The 24,062-nt window shown below is 46.8% G+C and overlaps 1 long non-coding RNA gene across 1 annotated transcript; it reads left to right on the top strand.

The window, feature by feature from the left end:
• The first annotated feature begins 9,710 nt into the window (after positions 1-9,710).
• LOC133245789 (uncharacterized) lies at positions 9,711-21,720 on the top strand. The gene is made up of 2 exons (XR_009735765.1): positions 9,711-10,245; positions 21,584-21,720. It is a non-coding gene; the product is annotated as an uncharacterized LOC133245789 (long non-coding RNA).
• The last annotated feature ends 2,342 nt before the right edge of the window (positions 21,721-24,062 follow it).

Below are 24,062 nucleotides of genomic sequence, written 5' to 3'. Positions count from 1 at the left end.
TGGAATTCCCTAGGCAAGAATACTGGACTGGGTTGCCATTTGTTTCTCCAGGGGATTTTCCGGACCCAGGGACAGAACCTGGGTCTCCTGAATTGCTGGCAGAAAGAGAGATCATGTATTCATTTATACCTCTACCATCTTATCTAACATCTTATCTATTCCTAAGATGTTGAAGGAGTATGTCCAGGCTGTATATTGTCACCCTGCTTATTTAACTTATATGCAGAGTACATCATGAGAAACACTGGACTGGAAGAAGCACAAGCTGGAATCAAGATTGCCAGGAGAAATATCAATAACCTCAGATATGCAGATGATACCATCCTTATGGCAGAAAGTGAAGAGGAACTCAAAAGCCTCTTGATGAAAGTGAAAGTGGAGAGTGAAAAAGTTGGCTTAAAGCTCAACATTCAGAAAACGAAGATCATGGCATCCGGTCCCATCGCTTCATAGGAAATAGATGGAGAAACTGTGGAAACAGTGTCAGACTTTATTTTTGGGGCTCCAAAATCACTGCAGATGGTGACTGCAGCAATGAAATTAAAAGACGCTTACTCCTTGGAAGGAAAGTTATGACCAACCTAGATAGCATATTCAAAAGCAGAGACATTACTTTGCTAACAAAGGTCCATCTAGTCAAGGCTATGGTTTTTCCTGTGGTCATGTATGGATGTGAGAGTTGGACTGTGAAGAAGGCTGAGCACCAAAGAATTGATGCTTTTGAACTGTGGTGTTGGAGAAGACTCTTGAGAGTCCCTTGGACTGCAAGTAGATCCAACCAGTTCATTCTGAAGGAGATCAGCCCTGGGTGTTGTTTGGAAGGATTGATGCTAAAGCTGAAACTCCAGTACTTTGGCCACCTCATGCAAAGAGTTGACTCATTGGAAAAGACTCTGATGCTGGGAGGGATTGGGGACAGGAGGAGAAGGGGACAACAGAGGATGAGATGGCTAGATGGCATCACTGACCCGATGGAAGTAAGTCTGAGTGAACTCCGGGAGTTGGTGATGAACAGGGAGGCCTGGCGTGCTGCAATTCATGGTTTCGCAAAGAGTCAGACACGACTGAGCGACTGAACCGAACCGAAGATGTTGAAGATGAGAGAGGAAAATTGCAAACTCATTTACTTCAATGTCTCACTATTTTAGGAAACACCAAAAACCTACAATAGCCCAGGAAAAAAGTACCCTATGTTCTACCTCCAGATAGGAATGAATAAAATAGAAACATTTCCCCATCTAGTCTGGCACAGAGACCTGGTCAAGTAGGAGAGGAAATGATCAGGACAAATGTATTGGTTCTGCCATCTGATAGTGAAATTTGATCCAGCTCTACTCCTCAAGGATTTCTACTCCTCAAGCATTCTACTACCAGTGAGAGTCCTTTGCTCACATCCAGGTCACTGGTTGGTTCAGGTGGGAGAATATGCCACCGAACCATCTCATATCCTTCCCCTGTGAGACTGATTTTCTGCTATCTTAACTCAAAAGAAATGTTTCCATCTGCTCATTAGCTGTAAACCTACTTCCTCGATTTCATGGCCCAGGTGAGATCTCTTCCTAACATCCCAGATAATTCCTGAGTTCATTTCGAAGCACAGTTTCTGCTTTTCTGCTATTAATTTTACTTACAGAACACTTGGGTACTTTGTGTGGCTGACCATCATGTGAAAATGTTTTTCTTAGGCAACTGAAGTATTAAAACTTAGGTAAATAGCCCATAATTATTTAGGCAAAAGTATTTCACATAATCATACTTTTATTTTTATGATGACCTCAGAGCTTGGGCTTCCCTGGTGGCCCAGTCAGTAAAGTATCTGCCTGCAATGTGGAAGACCTGGGTTTGATCCCTGGGTTGGGAAGATCCCCTGGAGGAGGGCACAGCAACCCACTCCAATATTCTTGCCTGGAGAATCCCCATGGACAGAGGAGCCTGGTGGGCTACAGTCCATGGGAGTCACAGAGTCAGACATGATTGAGTGACTGAGCACAAGCACACAGCACATAAATAATATAAGAAATTTTAATAAAATTATAATAAAATATAAGAATTTTCTTATATAATGTCAACTGGTCTATAAGGAGCTGTGGAAGCAGAAATAACTTAGAAAAGATATTGGGACAGTTAGCTTCTGCCTTTGATCAACTGCAATATGTCAAGGAGGTCATATGGCATCCTTGGGCCTCAGGTGCACCCCCCCTCCCCCGTAAGTTAAGGTTTAGATTTCAAGAATTTCTAAGCTCTTATCCACCTCTTCAGAATATTGTGAGTAGCTACAAACTTCATGACCGTATCCGGAGAAGGCAATGGCACCCCACTCCAGTATTCTTGCCTGGAAAATCCCATAGACGGAGGGGCCTGGTAGGCTGCAGTCCATGGGGTCACTAGGAGTTGGACACAACTGAGCGACTTCACTTTCACTTTTCACTTTCATGCATTGGAGAAGGAAAGGGCAACCCACTCCAGTGTTCTTGCCTGGAGAATCCCAGGGACGGGGGAGTCTGGTGGGCTGCCGTCTATGGGGTCGCACAGAGTCGGATACGACTGAAGCGACTTAGCAGCAGTAGCATGACCGTATCAGCCAGCTGTGAAGCACCTATGAGGACCATACGGGCTACTTGAGAGGCTTGTTGGGTTTATATGATTCCTTAGCTCTCTGGGTCCTCATTTGACTATTCACTTACTGCCTAAACAGAATCGCAGAGGAGGGTTCACACGAAGTACATTGGGTATAAAGCTGGACCATGCGGTTTTGCTAACTTTGGCCTTCAGCTCCCAATTCTCAGGGTCTAGGTCCCTATCTTAAGGGTCCTAGGTGCCTAAGCTTCACCCAATAGCATTTCTGGGTGGGGAGTGTGTGGGATGAGATGGCAGACAGAAAAGTGACCCAATAGCATTCTGTCAGCTTCTGTGGGGCGACTCAAGTTGCTCCAGGGATCCTTGCCCAGCCCTGGAGCCCAGCTTGGCCAAGCCCTTCCAGACTGTGGTGGGCTTCATAGCACACTACTCCAGGTGCACCTTGCTGCATGCAGACCAGACCTCTGAGGCAGCTTTGGCCGTCTTCCCGGGACCAAGGCTGGGCCAAGGACTCGGCGAGGGTGTCAAAGGTCCATGGGGTTCACAGTGGCCACTGTGTGACCACGTTCCCTGCCCTGCTGTGCGCGTACTTTTTTCACTTCTTCCCTCTCAGTCTTCTTCATGTTTAGGTCCTCCTCCAACACTTTGGGCAATTTGTATTAACTCTTCAGCTTCCAGAACCATGGCTTGGATCAGAGTCATGGCTTGGATTTATTGGGTGTGTTGTCCTATTTCAGACCTCCTGGAAGAGGGTTCTCTTCTTCTTGTTCTAAACCCATCAATGGTGGTAAAAATGTTCAGCTGGTAGAAATGCCAAACGAAGGAGCACGATTCTGGTCTAAATGCAAGGCATGCACACAGATTAGACTGAGGCACAAATTCAATATTCATTAGCCATGAATAGATCACTCAATTGACAAATATTTGCTAGATTAGGTGTTGGTAAACACAAATATGGCAGGACAAGATTATCTTGTCTTTTAGGATGTGTTTTTTGGCTTTAACCTTCCCATTCCTTTTAACAAATAAAAATCTTGTTAGCATAAAACATGCTATGAGAGAAGATTGATCCTTGACTTACATCATATCAAAAATTTCCTCAAAATGGATCAAACACCTAAATATAAGACCTAAAACTAGAAAAGTGTTAGAAGAAAACATAGAGGCAATGCTTCATGACATTGAACTTGGCAATGATTTCTTGGATTTAACACCAAAATCATAGTCAACAAAAATAAAACTGGGTAAGTTGGACTATGACACTAAAAACTCCTGTAGATCAAAAGACATGATCAACAGAGTGAAAAGGCAACGAATAGAGTAAGGAAAGATATTTGCAAATTACAAGCCTGATGAGGAGTTAATAACCATAATGTATAAATAACTCAGAGCATAACAGAGAAGGATAAATAACTCAATTAAAAATGAAGAAAGGACTTGAGTAGACATTCCTTCACATTAGATAGACAAATGGTCAACAAGAATATGAAAACACTCTCAAGTCACTAACCCTTTGGGAAATACAAATGAAAACCACAATGAGATGTTACCACATATCACTTAGATTACTATCAAAGGAAAAGAAAAGAAAAATAGAAAAGAAAATGCCAAGGGTTGGTAAGGGTGTTGAGAAATTAGAACTCTTGCGCACAGCTGGTAGAAATGTAAAATGGTGTGGCCACTATGGAAAATGGTATGGAGGTTCCTCAAAAAATGTAAAATATGATTCAGCAATTCCACTTCTGGTATAAATCTGAAAGAACTGAAAAAGGGTCTCAGGGAGATATTTGCATGCCCATGTTTTGTCAAGAGTATTCACAATAACAAAAGAGTGGAAGAAACCCAAGTGTCTGCCCAGGGATGAATGGACAATAGAACAAGGTCTGTACATAGAATAAAATATTGTTCAGCTTTAGAAGGAATAAGAAGCAAATTCTGACATGTGCGACAACATGAATGAGCCTTAAGGACATTGTATTCAGTGAAATGAGCTACACAGACACACACAAACCCAATACCAAATACTGTGTGATTCCATCATATGAGCTATATAGAGAAGTCTGATCATCAAGACGGAAAGCCAGATGGTGGTTGCCAGGAGCTGGGCGGGGCAGAGGGGAAGGGCAGTATTTTCAAGGGAACAGAGTGCCATTTTTGCAAGATGAAAAACTTCTGGAGATTGCCCAATGATGGGAATGTACTGAACCCAAGCTTCACACTTAAAAATAGGTACATTTTGTTATGTGTATTCTAACACAGTTTAAAAAAAATTCTTATGCTATGAGAAATGGTCAATATTGGCAACAGGAAGAAAGAAGGGAGAAGACTAACAAGAGATGAGTCATCGGATGCTCCAGGGAGCCAGGTCTGGAGGAAGAGCAGCTCTCTCAGTCAGATTGGTGCATATATATTTTGCACCATTCCTTGGGTATATCTTGTGTATTCCTGGTCAACTGAGAGTTAGGTGGTATTCTTTGGTGTTGGTTTATGCCAGGACAGGCTTCCAGACCGTTGTGGGCATACAGAGAATAAACATATACCCCACACCTTTAGGTAGCTAGGGAGACAGACACGTATCCAATTAGCCAGCATGATAATTTCATCAGTGCTCTTAGGGGCATATAAGCAATGTGTCCTGAAAGCAGCTCCTTTTCCCCTGAGAACATTAGAGAAGCTGTTATAGGGAACGTGAACTTCAGAACAAGACAATGAAGGAAGGTGCCGACTGGGCAACAGCACAGAGATGCTGAAGGGACCACTCCACGTGCTGAAGCAGGCTTTGGAGACCTAGCCGTGAAGTGCCTCAACAGGTAATGAAGACAGGCAGGGCTGGCTGCAGTGGCCGTCTGAGCTGGACAGGCCTGGCCTCCCTGCTGCACCCCACTCCCGCCTCCAGCTGTCCCCAGCACTCCCCTTAGGACGTGCTGTGTGCATCCCTGGAAAATGAGATGCATCTCGGTGTAAACCAGGTTCTTGAGGGCATCCAAATGGAAGAAAATTGAGGCTTCAAACTTGAGTTTTCACTCAAGACTGCAATATTCCAATCCCCCACACCCGTCATTCAGCCATCATGTTAAAGTACCTACTATCTGCCAGCATTTGTGTTAGGTTCTGGGAATGTAACAAAAACCAAAGCACATTCCTCACCCTCAGGAGTGCAGGAGAGAACAGAAGATGGACACACAGAGGTGGCTGGGAAGCCAGGAGAATCTGTGGTTGTTTGCAGAAACTGCACTCCAGTTGGAATGTGCCAGACCAGCACTGCCTTGATGCCTCCATAAACCCAAGGGGTGGTGCTGCCATGAGAAATCCCATTTTACAGATGGGAAAACTGAGGCCTGGAGACATTCAGTAACTCAGGGGAAATGGTGTGAAACCCATAGCAGAGTGGGGGATTGGGACCAACACTCTGTCATCACTGTGGGGCAGGGGCATGGGAATGGGCAGAAAGACAAGCCCAGACCAAGACACGACCAGGCTGGTGGCAGAGATGGTATCTTGCAGATGGGAGGGTGGGAGGTATGGGGCAACTGATGCAGCACCTTGAACGCCAAGTCATTCATTTTTCCATTGTGCCCAGAGATTGGGCAGCTTTCCTCTGGGTTCCACTGGCAATTCTGCTTTTGCTTTAGCCTTACACTTCATTAAATGAATGTGCTGGCCGTGATAGCCGTGCAATTATATGCCCTGAGCGCCTTCACACATGGCTGGGCTTTATGCCAGCAGATTAACAACCTGGCTGCCACGGTGCCTTCAGTGAGTCCAGCCCAGATCTCTGACCGAATCAGCTTCTGAGGGGTCCAGACCACAGAGCTGGGTCTGGGGGCCTAGTGAGCCCGGGAGGAACCCCTGCAAGACCCTGGTGAGTTCCAGCTCAGAACAGCCACATGGACCCCAGGCATGCCAGGGGCAAAGGCACAAAGCAAGCACCGGGCCCAGTGGTGCCCATTTGTCAAACTTTCCAGGAAAGGAATCTTGTCAACTTTACCAAGTTCCCCCTCTCTCCAGACACTTCCATCAGAAACGCGTTTTTGTGTATAATAAATTGCTTCTCCCTGGCGGAAAATCATTTCTTGCTGTTATCTCTGCGATCGGTAACTTCTGGTGTCCTTTAATGGACTTGCCCTGATTATATGGCTAGTCATTAAAAGCTTAGTCCCCGGCACAATGGTATCTTATGTAGACTGATCCCTGAGAGCTTTGAGGGGCTCACCAGCCGCGGCCTTAATTTTACTCATTCGTCTTAATTTTTTGTAATCATTTTTTGTAAAGAGGGTATAATGTCAGGCTTGCTTCCCTGCCTCTGACAGATCCAATCTAGCAGATAATTACCATAAGGAAATTGATGCTTTAGAGTGCAGGAGAGGATTTAATTTACTCAGACATCCTACAGTACAATGCATTCCAGAAGATATGAGGATTTAAGTTTTTAAGAAATTAAATTTTACTATTTAACATGATTACTTATGTTGAACATCATTAACTAGCTTTTTTAACTGTTTGAAATAATTACGAGCTCACTTGCTGTGTCTCAAATCCGGAGGCTGCATTAAATATGGGTTAAGGATCCATGAAATGAAAAGAATATCCCGTCCTCTTTTCTTCTCTCCAGTCTTCCAAATTCTGCTCTTCAAAACCCATGGAGGGGGGCCGAGAAGATGCCCTCTTTGAAAAATATATATCCTTTACTGCATGAAGTTTCAGTGCAGACTTTAGTAGAAGTATTATAGTAATGGGTCTGGCCTTGGGCCAGGTTATTGGCATAAAAGTTTGGAAGAAAGAGAACAGCATTCGGGGATGGAGTGACCACAGTTACTCAGGCACTTTGCAGAGCAGGCTGTGTTATACACGTGAGCCACTTACAGTATTTCCTGTTTTTTTTTTTTTTTTTTTTTCTTTTGAGACCTGGAGGAAGAAAAAAGCATCGACAATGCCAAGTGCAAGCTCAGGACCACCCGCAAGTCAAGACAAAAAGGCAAGGCGTAAAACCACCTCCTCATAACACAACCTTCCACCCACTGTCGGGAAGCAGCGTCCCAGGCTCTGAGGAGGGGCTTGGGTGGAGAACGGCTTTTCTTTGAGTCTAAACCTTTGTTAACTAGATTCCCAAGAGTTCCTCAATCCTTTCCTAAACGTGAAGTGAAACACTTGACAGGAAATTTCTGGACGAAGCCAGCCCAGAAGTTCCCTTTATCCAGCACCTCTGCTCGATCACATTTCCTCTCAGGAGAAACTTTCAGAGAAGCCCGTCCTGTGCTTGGTCCCAGACAGATACCCTGTGACCGTTTGGGTAACAGCGGGGGATTGCCCAAGGGTCCCAACCAAAAAGTCCCCCAGTGCCTGGGCTGAGGAAGCTGGGGGCCAGCTGACCTCTGCGGTGGTCCTGCTGTAGGGGCTTCTGGGATCCATGCTTGCAGCCCCAGCCATCTTGGCGACATCCTCCTGGGATTTCAGGGAGGGAAGTGTAGGTTTCAGACGCATGCTTGCATGCATGCTAAGTCACTTCAGTTTTATCTGACTCTTTTCAACCCCATGGACTGTAGCCCACCAGGCTCCTCTGTCCATAGGATTCTCTAGGCAAGAATACTGGAGTGGGTAGCCATTCCCTTCTCCAGGGAATCTTCCTGAGCCAGGGATCAAACCCTTGTCTCTTACATCTCCTGCATTGGCAGGTGGGTTCTTTACCACTAGCGCCACCTGGGAAGCATTGACTCCTGGAAATGATGCTTCCTTGGGACCGATGAGGCCCCTGAGATGGAGGGCCATTCCATAAACCAGGACCATAAATGCCAAGATTTACAAACCATGTTCATCAGGTACAAGAATGATGCATTCTGTCCTTACCTCTCTCTGCTAATTGCTAAATCATTTGAAACTTTAATTATCATTTTATTTTGGAACATATTTGCATTCTGTGTATGTACTTTTCAGCTATGAGGGACAAAAAAGGAAGCAAAAATGCGGGCAATACAAAATTGTAACTGGATGGTCTCGGTCTGAAACAGTCAAGTGATAAGGGAAGTCTGGGGTCAGATTCCATCTGCCTCATTATTGCATTCATCTTTTACAGTCATCTCCTCCTGCAAAGGAGATAAATGTTTATACATACAGTCAGAAAATGTGAAAATTGGAACTTAGACTACATAGGTGTCCAAATATATACAGCTGCCATTACAACTAATAATACTAGCTAATAATTTCAGACACTTAGCTCTGTGCTAGGCATGGTTCTAAGCATCTCACTTATGGTGGCAGAGTTCACACACACACACACACACACACATACATGGTACTATTATTGTTCCCTTTTACAATTGGGGAAACCTGCATATGGAGAGTTAAATAACACACTCATGGCCTCAGTTAATAAGTGGCAGAGCTCGAATTTGAACCTCAAACTAAACAGGGTCCATGAGCTTAACTACAAGGCTATGCTGAGGGAAAGGGGACAACAGATGATGAGATGATTGGATGGCATCACTGACGTGATGGACATGAGTTTGAGTAGGCTCTGGGAGTAGGTGATGGACAGGGAAGCCTGGAGTGCTGCGGTCAGTAGGGTCACAAAGAGTCATTCAGGACTGAGCAACTGAACTGAACTGATAATGAGGAGAAAGTGGGGTGGCTCACAAGCCTAGATCCATCTCCAAGGCACCAAACACAACTTCAGCACTCAGTATTGCTATTATAATCAAGCTTCTACCATTTCTCCACTCCCTCCCTCAGCCAGGCTTTTATTCTCAAACACTCACTGATATCCGCTCTGAGCCAGATGCCAGACCGTGAGGATGCCAGATTAAAACCCCCCACCCCTCTATGTCTGCCTAGAGACACATGTTCACATCCTCCCTTAGCCTCTCAGACAGCCGTGTTTGTCGTGGAGAACAGGACTGAGTCCCCCAAGCGCAGGCAGCCCCTTGTCCAGCTCCTGCCTTGTCCTTCCCCATCCTGACCACACCAGCTTCCTCTTTCTACCAGGGCAGCTCTTCCCAGAGTGCTAGCTCCTGCCTTCTGCCTCGTGGAAGCACACACCACTGGGCAGTGCAGCTTAACCAGTTCATGAGCGGACTCAGTCTGAAGTCTGGTCTACCGCCCTTAAGTTCTCTGATTGTCTGAAAGGCTCTATTCTGAGTTCTAAATCAATGCAGCATCCTGACCTGTATCTATAGCGACACAACTGGCCTGGTTCCCTAGCTGATGGGAGGCAGGGCCCCTGATACTCACTTGCTTTGCTCAGAACCTTCCCCGAAGGAGGGGCTGAGCCCAGGGAGGGGGCATCAGGAATGCACTGGGCAGGGACCAGATGCCACAGACTTACGCTCATGTTCATAAAACGTGCCACACAGCAGTTCTAAAGTCATCGCTGTGATGTACCAGGTACGTTAGCAGAAAGGGCTTCATTTAGGGACCAAGATTGCCCACCCACCTTGCCCTCCAGCTTTCTAAAATTTCCCATGATGGAACATGGCAAGGGTCACAAATGGAAACCATCTCCAAGTCCAGAATTGTCAAGGAAAAGTTTTCAGGAGTTCAGGAGCTAAGAAGACTCCAGGAAGCTTCTAGCAGGTGATAACCAGGGCCCACCCCTATGTGTGATAGGACAGTGCTTCCTCCTCCAGCGACTCCTCCAGTGATCAGGCTTGTTCACTGATGACCGCTTCCAAGGCAGTAAGTTCCACGTTGATTTAGAATGTTATATTAATTTCAGGTGTATGGCAAAGTGATTCAGTTATACATGTGTCTTCTTTATCAGATTCTTTCCCACTGTGGTTTATTACAGAGTGTTGAGTAGAGTTACCTGTTCTATACAGTAGGGCCGTGTTGTCTATCTGTTTCACATATGGTGATGTATGTATGTTAATCTCAACCTCATAGTTTATCCCTCCCACCTTTCCCCTTTGGCAACCATAAGTTTGTTTCCTATCTGGGAGTCTGTTTCTGTTTTGTAAACAAGTTCACTTGTACTATTTTTTAGATTCCACCTATCAGTTCAGTTCAGTCGCTCAGCCGTGTCCGACTCTTTGCGACCCCATGAATCACAGCACGCCAGGCCTCCCTGTCCATCACCAACTCCCGCAGTTCACTCAGACTCACATCCATCGAGTCAGTGATGCCCTCCAGCCATCTCATCCTCTGTTGTCCCCTTTTCCTCCTGCCCCGAATCCCTCCCAGCATCAGAGTCTTTTCCAATGAGTCAACTCTTCGCATGAGGTGGCCAAAGTACTGGAGTTTCAGCTTTAGCATCATTCCTTCCAAAGAACACCCAGGGCTGACCTCCTTCAGAATGGACTGGTTGGATCTCCTTGCAGTCCAAGGGACTCTCAAGAGTCTTCTCCAACACCACAGTTCAAAAGCATCAATTCTTCAGCACTCAGCCTTCTTCACAGTCCAACTCTCACATCCATACATGATCACAGGAAAAACCATAGCCTTGACTAGACGGACCTTTGTTGGCAAAGTAATGTCTCTGCTTTTGAATATGCTATCTAGGTTGGTCATAACTTTCCTTCCAAGGAGTAATAAGTGATATCATATGGTATTTGTCTTATTCTGTCTGACTTACTTCACTTAGTATGACAATCTCTAGGTTCATCCATGTTGCTGCAAATGGCATTTAATTCTTTTTTATGGCTGAGCAGTATTCCATTGTATAAATGTACCACATCTTCTTTACCCGTTCATCTGTCTTTGAACATTTAGGTTTTTCCATGTCTTGACTATTGTGAACCGTGCTGCTGTGGACACTGGGGAGCTTTGCGTCTTTCCAAATTAGAGTTTTCTCTGAACATACACCCAGGAGTGGGATTGCCAGATCTTATTGTAGCTCTATTTTTCGTTTTTAAAAGACTCTCCGTATTGTTTTCCATAGTTGACTGCACCAATGTACTTTCCCACGGACAGTGTAGGAGGGTTCCTGTTTCTCCACAGCCTCTCCAGCACGTGTTACATGTGGACTTGTTGATGACAGCCATTCATCATTGTCCTTCATTCATCATTGTCCTTGCCAGGGATACCTCATTCTAGTTTTGAACCTGTGGAACTCTTTAAGAACTCAACTCACTAATTTAGAAGCTAAGGAGGTGTGGTCTATAACAGACATATTTGCAGAAGTCTTTCAGCAAAATTTCAGTGAGGAAACTGATCCTCACACTCGGCCTAGTAACTGCCAGGGCTGGTCTACAGTCCTGGGTTCACTGACCATGGGTTTGCTGTCTGTACTTCTACACACAGGGCACCTGACTCCGTCCATAGCCAGGTCCTCAGACCTTGGTGGTTACTGGGGGCAGGGCCCTCAATGGGCTCTGTCCTCAGAGAGCTGGGTCCCCAGGTCGACACCCTCCTCCATAAACTGAAAACCTCTATCTCAGGGGAACTTCCTTTTCAATTGTGGGGGGTGGTGTAATTCTTAAAATCAGTTTGTATTTTACAGTCAGAGACGCTATCCATGCACTAAAAATCTTTTCCACTCATTGAAAAATAAGCTGGTTTGGCTTCCTTCAGGCTCATCTTGCCCTTTTCTAGATGGGAAGGCAGGATTGCAACCTTGAGGGGGCACTTGATTAAATTCCACCCCATCCTCTACCAAGTCCATTTAACAAGGGACCCCTATCCCCTCCCTCACTTCCTGTGGACACGTGTGTTTGACCTAATAGCATGTGGTCAGAGTTGGAGCCAAAGAGACCGGGTGAAATGGAGCTTCACTCCACCTGCTCTCATTGGCAAGACTGGAATGGAGGCCTTTCAGCTCTGAGGCGGGGATTTCACCTCTTCATAACTCCGTGTTATGCTAACTAAACTTCTTGAGACAAAGTCCCTTTTTCGCTTAAGTGGGTCATTTCTGCTGCTTGCCATGCAGACCGTAACACCCTGTTGCCGTCCCCACCACGTGTGCTCATTCTCTTGTCACCGAGTCCTGATGATTCTACCCGTGAATGAAGCCTCAGAGTCCTCATCCTGCCCTGCCTGGACCACCACGGCAGCCCCATGACTGGTCCCAACACCCAGCTCTCCTGCCTGCAACCCACCTTGCTCCTGTCACACACGCGGCCATGCGGTCAGCCTAACCCAGACACTTGATGGTCCAATTTCTGGAGTCCCTGCCTTCCTTGAGGGCTCCCCATCATCAGCTGGACCAAACCCCCAGCACTGCAGGGCCTCAGGGCCCACTGTGATCTGCCCCACCTCCTGCTTGCCACTTCCTCTTCTCTCCCTATATCCTGCCCCGCCCATCACCAGGAAGTCAGCTTCAGTAACACTGCATGTGGTTCCCAAAACAAGAGAGGACCTTGACCTCCAGGCTTCAGTGCAGACTATTTCTTCAACTGGGAATTTTCCTCTCTTCTTGTTCACTTGGCAAGTTCTCACTCAAGCATTGAGATTCCAGTCAGATGGTGCTTCCTCCATGCAGCCTCCTCGGGTTTTCCCTTTGTGCTTTCTGTCTTCCTTCCACTCTGGAGCCCTGTGGGGTGGTTGAAATCTCGCACTCTGTGGTCAGACTACAGAGACGTATATACTGATCCTGTTTCCTGATGGTCGCATCACCTGGCAGAGGTCATTTACCTCTCTTGACCTCAGTTGCCCCACATGGAACATGTTCCTTCATAGGATTCACTATGAGGACTGATCCACATTGAGCCTGTTGGCACCTAGGACAGAGGCTCAGTAAAGCCCAGTACTGTCATGGCCATTACCTCATTATCTCATACACTGCGCTGCTCACACCTGCATTTCTGCACTGAACTCTAGGCAACTCCTTTCCTACCAGAGGCTAGATCTTTCCACATACGTGTGCCCAGCACTCAGAGCTCTGGCACAACTTGCTTTGGGTAAATGCGTTGGCTCAATGCCCAGCTGCAGCAGAGCCTGGCTGGCTGATGCTGGCAGGTTTTGAATGCACTTTGCACTTTGTTGAACCAGAAAAGGAAGACTCCCTGGGGGGAGTCTGTGAGACCCACTTCTTGTGGTCTTTGCTGTCAGTAGAGACCTTCAGAAACACCATCAATGAAAGACAAGCCCTGATGTTTTAGTTCTTGTGATGCTTCCGAAGCTTTGCCCTTGAGAGCTGAGGGCAGAGGTGGGACTCACCACATCCTTGATGGCTGAGGAAGCACCCAGGAGTCTGTTCAGAGAAATGGTCATGGTGGCGGGCTCTGGTCTCCACGGTGAGGGATGCCTGAGGAAAAGGGAACTGAAAAGGGCAGAGGTTTCTGACACAGCAGGCCCAGCTGGAGTCACTTTTCTCTGCTGGACTGGTGGGGAGCATCCTACGTTAGGCCAGGTGCCACCCAGGCCCCTATCAGTGCAGTCATCAAGAGCTTGTGCCACAGCGTCAGATGGAATTTCAGCTCCATCACTTAATAGGCACCTTATCTATGAATCTGGGGACTTTCTAACATCTTCAAACCTCCGTATCCTCAGATGTAAAGTGGCAAAGTAATGCCTACTCTATGGGGCCACTGAGAGGATTGGTGTCCTACCATCTAAGAAAGATTTTCTGGTATTCCTGTCCTGTACAGAAAGTGCAAATGATGATTGTGATGAATATGCATTCTGAGACATTTACTGTATTTTAACACATATTCTAGATCCAGTGGGAAACTCTGAGCAGTTTGGAGAAAAAAAAGCAATATAACTTTTGGAGAATAGCAGCAAAGATTACAATCTACATGAGAAACGGAGGCTAATCATTGAGTCCTTTTATGTCCCAGGCAGGATGCTAGGCACCTCATGCTTTGTCTTGTTTATTTCCCCAGCATCCAAGGGTTATACACCAAAGTGTTTGGAAGCTTCTTCTTCCAGAGATTCTTGGGATGGGAGATCCAGACCATGCATCCAATGGGAGTGGATGAGCATCTGTATTTGAACATCTCTGTACATTGATCAGCAATAACGGGGTTAATGATGCTCTTATGCAAAGAGTCTCAATTATGTCTCAACATTAACACCCATTAAGATGAATGACAATGCATTATAAGTAGCGTTTCAATTTGAAATTGAAATTGTATCAATTAGCCTTTAAACTAGCCTAAATAAATTCCGTTTGTTAGCTCAAAAATGATTCAAATGCCATGGTTTTGAATAAGAGGTTTTAAAAAAGTTTTTTTTTTGTTCTCTTCTAAAAAGTCATACTAATAATCATCATATCTCTGTGTATAGTCTCTTAAGAGAGAAGAGGAACAGGGGCCATAGTCAGTAAATTATTCCAGTTGATGAGGGGTGAGCAGCAGTTATAAGAAGGGTGATTTCCCAGAGAGGGAAAGGAGCTCAAGGAACGAGAATCCATCCCACTGCTGCCGAGGGAGAGAAATCTTAAACTCTGGGAAGCGGGGGCCTAGAAGTTCAGTGGGTCTTATGATGCCACAGCCTCTCAAAGCCATCCTGGGTCCAGCCTTCAGTACATCCTCCACCCCAGGCAGGACCAGGCAGGGCTGTGGCCCCAAAACTAGAAGGTATTCCTGTTCTCAGTTCCCATCCGGCCCCTCCCGCTGCTTCCCTTTGATGATGCACACGCCTGCCTCCCATCTGAGCTCAGGCACCTCTGAAGGCATCAGTACAACTCTGTTCATCTCTCCAGCACCCCCAACCCCTTTACCTGGCAGACATGTGCTAACAACACGCAGTCATGTAAATCAATACTCCATCCTTTAGCCAATGGGCCAGCTCACTGACGTGTACACATATTCAGTGCTTGCCTCTTGATGAAACTTCAAAAATGTAACTCTTCACTAGCTCAGACAAGAACGCTCCTCTCTGTATTCAAGCTCAGGGGTGGACTTTGGCAAAATGCAACCAACATCCAGGCCTTCTGCCTGATGGTCATGGGACCAGCACAAGGTTGGACATAAGGGTCACAAAGAGGAAAATGTTCAAGAATTACCAGCTCTGGCCCCCTGCGGGCTGCAGGGGTGTGGTGCTCACGGGCTCCTGCTGCTGGAAATCCAGCTTCTCCTTCCGGTCCTGGAACGAGGAGCAGCTGGAGCAGAGGGATGAGCCCCTTCCTTATCCTCCTAGTTGCTGCCCTCAGCGTAGCTTACCTGACCCTCAGCATACCCGGGAAGTGGGACGAACACAGCCAGTGTGCAGAGGCGCCCACGTGTCCTGGCCCCGCGCTGGGGACATCATCACAGCACCCTCCTTGGACTCTCCATCACCAGCCCATCCACTCTGCTGAGGGTGACACTCAGCTCCTCTCTGCTGGCGCAGGGCCCTCAATGACTGCCAACGTTTGAGGATGGGCAGTAGAGCATGCCGCTCATGCCCTTGGCCCAAGTGTCTTGCCTCCCTCCATACACACACATACTTTTTGAGAATAATGACTACGAAATTTTTATTAGGGATTAATAGGCCAGACAAAGGCCCGTCTAGTCAAAACTATGGCTTTTCCAACAGTCATGTATGGATATTAGGGAGTTGAACCATAAAGAAAGCTGAGTGCTGAAGAATTGATGGTTTTGAACTGTGGTGTTGGAGAAGATGTTTGAGAGTCCCTTGGACAACAAGGAGATCAAACCAGTCAATTGTAAAGGAAATCAGTCCTGAATATTCATTGGAAGGACTGATGCTGAAGCTGAAGCTCCAATACACTGGCCACCTGATTCGAAGAACTGACTTACTGGAAAAGACCCTGATACTGGAAAAGATTAAAGGCAGGAGAAGGGGATGACAGAGGATAAGATGGTTGGATGGCATCATCAGCTCGATGGACATGAGTTTCAGCAAGCTTTGGGAGGTGGTGATGGACAGGGAAGCTGGTGTGTTGCAGTCCATGGAGTCGCAAAGATTTGGACATGACTGAGCGATTTGAAAAGACCCTGATGCTGGGAAAGATTGGGGGCAGGAGGAGAAGGGGACAACAGAGGATGAGATGGTTGGATGGCATCACTGACTCCATGGACATGAGTTTGGGTAAACTCCAGGAGTTGGTGATAGACAGGGAGGCCTGGCATGCTGCAGTTCATGGGGTCACAGAGTCAGACACGACTGAGCAACTGAACTGAACTGAACTGAACTGAATAAGCCAGAGTCTCATGGTTGAAGTCCCATTAACTGCATGAGGCAGAAAGTAAACCAACTGACTGACAGTTGGTTCTGTTTCCAAAATTTTTTTAATTGAAGTATAGTTGATTTGGGCTTCTCTGGTGGCTCACTGTAAAGAATCTGCCTGCAGTGCCAGAGGTACAGGTTCAATCCCTGCCTCAGGAAGATCCCCTGGAGGAGGGCATGGCAACCAACTCCAGGATTCTTGCCTGGAGAATCCCATAAACAGAGAAGCCTGGCGGGCTACAGTCCATGTGGTCGCAAAGAGTCGGACATAACTGAGCAACTAACACATACATACACATAGTTGGTTTACAATGTTTCAGGTATACAGCAAACTTATATATATAAATTTTTTTTTTCCATTGTAGGTTATTACAGGAAATTGAGTAGAGTTCCCTATGCTAAACACTAGGGCCTTGTTCATCTATTTTACATATAATAGTGTGTATATGTTGAGCCCAAACTCCAAATTTGTCCCTCTCCTCACCTTCCCCCTTTGATAATCATAAGCTTGTTTGTTGTGAGTCTGAGAGGCTCTCAGACCACTGAAGCCACCATTAGGGAAGGACACACACTCGAGTCTGTTGTGTTTTCTTCCCTGGAAGGCGCTGAGAGGCGCCGTGGGCCACAATCCGTCTCCGTGTGGGGAAACTTCTTATCCTTTTGTAAAACTGTCTTATATCTGAACCCCCATAAGGCCTTTGCTTCTTAAACGTGTTATGGAATATCAACGAGCTCTAAGCAGCTTGTTTTTCAGGACAGGACCAACCAAGCCTCGCTTTCAGACATTTGCTTCCTTTCTCCTTGGACTTCTTGTTTCTCTCGGGTACCTGGGACGGGCTGGAATCTCAGCTCCAATGCGGCTTGGCCTTCTATCCTTAAGCATACTTAGTTTTCAAATGAAGTACAGCTGATTTGAGGAGGGCATGGCAACCCACTCCAGTATTCTTGCTTGGAGAATCCCATGAACAGAGGAGCCTGGCGGGCTACCGTCCATGGGGTCGCAAAGAGTCGGACATGACTGAGCGACTGAGCACAGCAGAGCACCTCGCTGATTTACAATATTGTATTAGTTTCAGGTATACAATGTAGTGATTCAATATTTTTGTAGACTATACTCTGTTTGAATTTATTATAAAACCATGGTTGCTTTTCTCTGTGCTAAACAATATATCCTTATTGTTTATCTATTTTATTCATAGTCGTGTACCTCTTCATCCCATGCTCATAATACGTCCCTCCCCCTTCCCCACTGGTAACCATAAGTTTGTTTTCTCTGTCTGTGAGCCCGTTTTTGTTTTTAATCTTTGAAAGGCTTGGTTTCTTTCTCTATAAGAGAGGTACGCTAATAATACCCATCTTGACGCAAGACAACCCTGGAAAAGAGAAATCCTCACTAAGCGGAAGTGCATGCTTTATGACAATGACACCAGCCCCATGGCCGTAGCCCAGAGACAGCGATGCTGCAGCGGGAAGGATGACGGGCTGAGTGGACACCCCTGTGCTTCACGAGCACTGGTTATATGACCTGGACAAACAAGCTCCTCTACAAGGAGGGGTGATGTCTGTCTCCAAGTGTCTTCCACCCTTGCTGTCTCCAAAGGCACCATGGAACTGGGTCTGAGCAGGTTGGCTGTTAGCCATGCACGTCTGAGGAAGACCCCACCTCCGGGAGCCCAGGCTTGTTTATAAGACAGGGACAGTGGTCCCCGCGTGCTCAGCTCTGCTGGGAAGCCAACACACTCTCTGGCATACGTGCCTGGCATGTAGCACTCAGGAAAGAGACATGATACATGAACCGAGGCAGTGTGAAATCTGTGAACCATCTTCACGGCTCTATTTGTTTTGTGATGACATGACTATAGGACCGTCTGGTGCAGATGCAAAATGGAAAGAAAGAAGAACAGTGAGTGTCCCCTCTTGGGAGAAGACCGAAGTCCCCACTGTTCCTCTTCCTGGGCTCCCACCCCCACCATTTCAAAGTGCACATGTGGCTTCATAGACCACATGCTGGGGGCCAGAATGGATTTTATTTGCAGAGAGGGCTCAGTCATGTCTGGAGAAAGACATGTATGAGTATCCACATTGTGTAATCATGTGAAACAGTGAGAAGTCGAAGCTGTTAGTAAAAGTAAAGAACTCTGAAATTGGCCTCCCTTACTTAACAATTGAGTAGCCCCCCAGGACATCTGTTTTCTCCTTGGTAAAATGGGGCTCTGAGCATGGACTAGCTCATGGAGCTCCAGAAGAATTAGGTGAGATACTGTGTGTGGGTATGCTTGGGAAACTGTGTTAGTCACTCAGTCATGTGCAACTCTGCGACCCCATGGACTGTAGCCCACCAGGATCTCTGTTCATAGAATTCTCCAGGCAAGAATACAGGAGTAGGTAGCCATTCTTTTCTCCAGGGGATCTTCTGACCCAGGGATTGAACTCAGGTCTCCCACAGCGCAGGCAGATTTTTTACCACTGAATCACCAGGGAAGCCTGGTAAACCATAAAGCTCTGTGCAAATCTAACAAGATATTACAGGTCCAACCTGGAAAATACTCTTGGAGATTTCCTGGCATAGTACCCTGGGGCATCCTAGAGCCAGGAGGAGGCCACCCTCTTGTAGAAGAGAAGCCCTTGATTAAGCGCCCACCGTCGTATTGCATACGCACAGGCTCCGACTCCTCCCTGTCTGGAAGCAGACCTGTGTGCACCAGCTGTGTCCCGGCTCCCCTCCGTGGACGTCTGCCTTTTCCTCCAGCCACGGCCTGTGGCCGGTTGTCCTCTGGGCTTGCTGACGGCTCTGCGACCACACACAGAAAGGACCCCTGTCTGCTGGCCTGTCCTCCTCAGAGGCAGATGCTGAAGTTAGGCCCAACGAAGAGTGTGAGGGGTGAGGGCATCAGGGGGTGCTTCTCCTCCCCAGGGCTGGAGCCAGAGGACAGATGCCCCTCCTCTGTGACCCCAGGAGCATAATCCTGGGTTCATCCCACAATCCCCTCCAAGGGCCCTGACTGAATGGAGCCCAGCCCCTGAGCTGGACTTTGTCGCCTCTCTCTTCCCATCCAAAATCCCGGGGACCACACTCCCTGCCCACCGGCCCTTGCCTCCCTCTCTGTGTTGCTGGGAACCCAGGCTTCATCTCTGAGCCAGGGGGCTGCCCCCAAAGAGGACTCGGCAGTCCCCCTTCCATGGCACTGCTGGCTCCCCCTGAGCTCAGTCGGGTCAGAGCTTGATGGAGCTTCCACATGACTCGCTTAGGAGACAGCTCAGAAAGGAGCACAACTTGGCTGAAGCTTTTGCATCCTTGCCTCCACACTGGAGGCAGGAGTCTGGCAGAAAGAGCAGTGCTTAGGAGTTAGAAAGTAAGGCTGAAAAACCAGCTTCATGAGTGACCTCTGGGTGAATCTGGGCAGGTCATTTCAGCTCCCTAAGCCTCACTGCTCCCACCTGTGAAGCTGGGGTAATAACCCGGGTTCATTGCACACATGGTGATGGTTACACTAGATGACGGGACAGAGCGGTCACCTGACGCCTGGTGACTCTGATGAGGACAACTCGCAGCAGTTTGTTACCCAGTGCTTTCTGAGTTTGCTCTCTCTGTATAAGGATGGAGAGTCTCTCCTGTGTAATCCTCTCCCTTGATATTTTAAGGCAGTAATAAAAAAATCTCTGACTCCTTTTACCATTCTTTCTGAATTTGTCTCTTCTCCTCTCTTCCCTGGAGCCTTAATTGACCCTTTATTATTCTCTTGCTCCTTCGTTTTCCATTTCCAATATAGTTCCAGGCGGGTAACTCTAAAGCTACCGCGTGAACCTGTCTAACCATAAATACAATTTGACAAACTATTTCCAAGCAGCCAGTAACACGAGAAGGGAGGCAGCCCTCGCTTCTCATCTCATTGAGCCTCACGCATCCTTTCAACGTCCCCGCAGAGCCCAGGGAAATGGTATGATTTTGCTTAGATTTCAGACAATAAAAACCGATCATCAACCTGGGCACCGATTTTCAGACTTGCCTCCTTTCTTTGCTGCTTAGAAGAGTCACGGCCATTATGAGATTGATGGTGCAGATCCAGGACAAAGAACCCCAGAACCTGCAACTGGTGTACACGATGTCGTTTGTACCAAGAGATTGATGGGGACTTGGTTTCTCATTATAAGGCCACTGAACTGGATGAGGGAGGGGCATCATCAGGAGAAGAGATGAAGGCAAACAATAACAGAATTTTTTAAATAACTTGTATTGGAATATAGTTGATTTATAGTGCTGTGTTAGGTTCAGATATACAGCAAAGTGAAGCAGTTATACGCATACGTACATTCCACTCTTTTTAGAATTCTTTTCCCATATAGGTCTTACAGAGTATTGAGTAGAGTTCCCTGAACTATTCAGCAAGTCCTTACTAATTATCTATTTTATATATAGTAGTGTGTATATGTCCATCCCAATCTCCCAATTCTTCCCACCCCTTCTAACCCTCGGGTAACCAGCAGTTTACTTTCTACATCTGTGACTGTATTAAGCTAAGTTAGCTAAGCTAAGTCGCTTCAGTCGTGTCTGACTCTGTGTGACCCCATAGACGGCAGCCCACCAGGCTCCCCCGTCCCTGTGATTCTCCAGGCAAGAACACTGGAGTGGGTTGCCATTTCCTTTTCTAATGCAGGAAAGTGAAAAAATGAAAGTGAAGTTGCTCAGTCGTGTCCAACTCTTCGAAACCCCATGGACTGCAGCCTACCAGGCTCCTCTGTCCATGGGAGTTTCCAGGCAAGAGTACTGGAGTGGGGTGCCATTGCCTTCTCCGGTGACTGTATTACTGATATGTAAATAAGTTCAATTGGACCATTATTTTTTAGATTCCACATAATAACAGCATTTAACCTTTGCTAAAATTTTTAGAATGCCCACAGATAATTCTTTCATGTGATATACAGAAAATGCCAGGGTATTGACTTTCCATCACTTTTTCTACAGGTTGTGAGCAAAAAGGATCCATTAGCTGTGTCTGGAGAAGTCAGCTATTTTTACCTACTGGAGTGAAAAACAGTTTTCTCTCTTGATATCTGTATGTGATTTTTTGTGAAAAAAATAAAATCACATTTTATTTCTTATCATTTGCCTAAAGTCAAATAAAAGGTCACTCTATCTTTTCCTGCCTTTTGAGAGATTTAACTCAAATGACTACTTGTCTATTTAACAGACATCCTTTTCAAGGTGGATTTCTGCTTCTGCCGCACAAAGTTGCGGTAGAAGTAATTAAATGAATAAAAATTTAAAACCAGGTGTTCGTTGTTTAAACACTAGTACACCTGATGTGTACAGAAAATTAAGCTCTGTCTTGTTGGTGCCCCTTCCTGGCTTCTGCAGTTCCAGCCACCTCTGTTGCCATCTCACACTCTCGCAGTAATATTCCTGGCACCTCCCTGATTGGACTCCCACGAGCACCACCTGTGCGGAGGTACGCCCGCCCTGTTTCTCTGACCACCTTGCACTGCAGCCGTACTGGGCTCCTCAGCACAGCCCCAGCTCCCCACCACCTCCACCACGCAGAACACTCAGTGGAGACATCTCCTTCAACTTGGCAGTTCCTTCCATGCTCTCCAGAGCTTGACCAGGAGCAAGAGACTTCCACGGGGGTGTTTTTTATGGCAGCCAATGCATGTAGTATATTTAATGTCTCAAGGGGAGAAACTCTGATTCTTCATTTGTTTAATGGGTCTCATGTAAGGCCAGGCTGTGGAATGGGGTACAGGACAGGGCTCTTTAGGGAATGAGGAAAGACGCAGAGATGGGGAAGGGGTGGGACAGAACCACAGCTGGTCGTGACTGTCCTTCCCCAGCATCTAAGCCACCAAAACACCTGAAGCACTCAGAGAGCAGCCTCCAGCTTCAGGCAACAAGACACCATGGGGTAGCCTGTGCCTCAGCCACAGGGTCCCAGACAAACCCTATGAAGGGGAACAATATTTCATGCTGCTCATACCTTTTCCCCACAGCTACTGAAATCCTCTCCATCCTTCTAACACCTGTTCAAATGCCAAGTCTCAGAAAAACTTCCCCAGATTTCCACAGCTGGCTCTGTAGTTCTTGGAACAGCAAGGTATCAGCTCGGGGTGTGTAACAGACACCACAGACTGGAGCCTAAACCACAAGCATTTATTTCTCCTGGTCCTGGATGCTGGACATCCAAGGTCAGAACACCAGAAGATTTGGTGTCTGGCAGAAGCCCGCTTCCCACTTCATGAGAGTGTAAAAGTGCTGGCCGCTCAGTCATGTCTAACTCTCTGTGACCCCATGGGCTGTAGTGCACCAGGGTCCTCTGTCCATGGAATTCTCCAGGCAAGCAGACTGGAGTGGATAACCATGGTTAAGACGCCAAGCTTCCACTGAGGGGGTACAGATCCGATCCCTCCCTGGTCAGGGAACTAGGGTCCCAGTTGCTGTGCATCACAGCCAAAAACAAAACAAAGCAAACAAAGCAGAGAAGAGATGAAGGGCCAATACACGCTTGACGTGGAAGAACCTCAAGAACACTGTGCTCGGTGAAAGAAGCCCGACACAAAAGTCCACCTATTACATGACTCTGTTTCTATAAAATGTGCAGATTAGGCAAATCTACAGAGATGTAGACTATTGGCTGCCAGGGGCTTGGGGAGGTGAGTTGGGGTGGGGGATATGGTGATTACTAGCAGGTACAAAGTTTCTTTTTCAAGTGATGAAATATGTTAGTTCATGGTGATAGCCGCACAGTTCTGTGAATATATTAAAAAAACACTAAATGGCACAGTTTCAATAGGTGAATTTTACTGTATGGAATAATATATCAATAAAGCTGTGAAAACTTAAATAGAGAAGAAAATAAAAAGAGAAACCTCATACCTATTTATGGGCTGAGCAATGGCATAGATCTGTTTAACGAGACAGGAATACCCATTTCCTGGTGGTGAGAGCTAAGAGCTCGGCCTGACCATGATAGGATGGAAAGAAACCCACACAGACAAGCTGACTATGAGGGTGGAGGTGAAAGCCTGGATCTTCAGGGAGTGGCCAGACCAGCAGAAACAGAATTGGGGTAAAGGGTGCAAGCACGGTGTTTGAATCCACAGAGATGGATGAGGTTCAGGTAAGGGCAGGTGAACAAGAAAGAGGCCCAGATGGGGGTTGTTGTGCCCAGCAATATCTCAACACTAAGCAGAGAGACAGAAAAGAAGCAGAGATCAGAGGAAGAAAATAGGGTAAAGGTCCCCAGAGGCCTGCAGGAGAAGCAGATTTAAAAAGGAAATGGTGCTGAACACTGGCCGGAGGTTGAATTAGATAAGCTCTGAATGTGTCTTTTGGGTTGTGGCCTGGAGCTCCTCAGTGCCCCAGCAAGAGCTGCAGGGGCTAGGGGGTTGGATAAAGCACAGCAGGGCTGGATAAAGCACCCAGGAACCTCCCTGAAGGGAACTTGGTT

This window comes from Bos javanicus, chromosome 4 (genome assembly GCF_032452875.1).
Source record: "Bos javanicus breed banteng chromosome 4, ARS-OSU_banteng_1.0, whole genome shotgun sequence".
Lineage (NCBI taxonomy): Eukaryota > Metazoa > Chordata > Mammalia > Artiodactyla > Bovidae > Bos > Bos javanicus.
The sequence above is the reverse complement of the archived record's forward strand: the minus strand, read 5'-3'. Positions and strand labels throughout refer to the sequence as shown.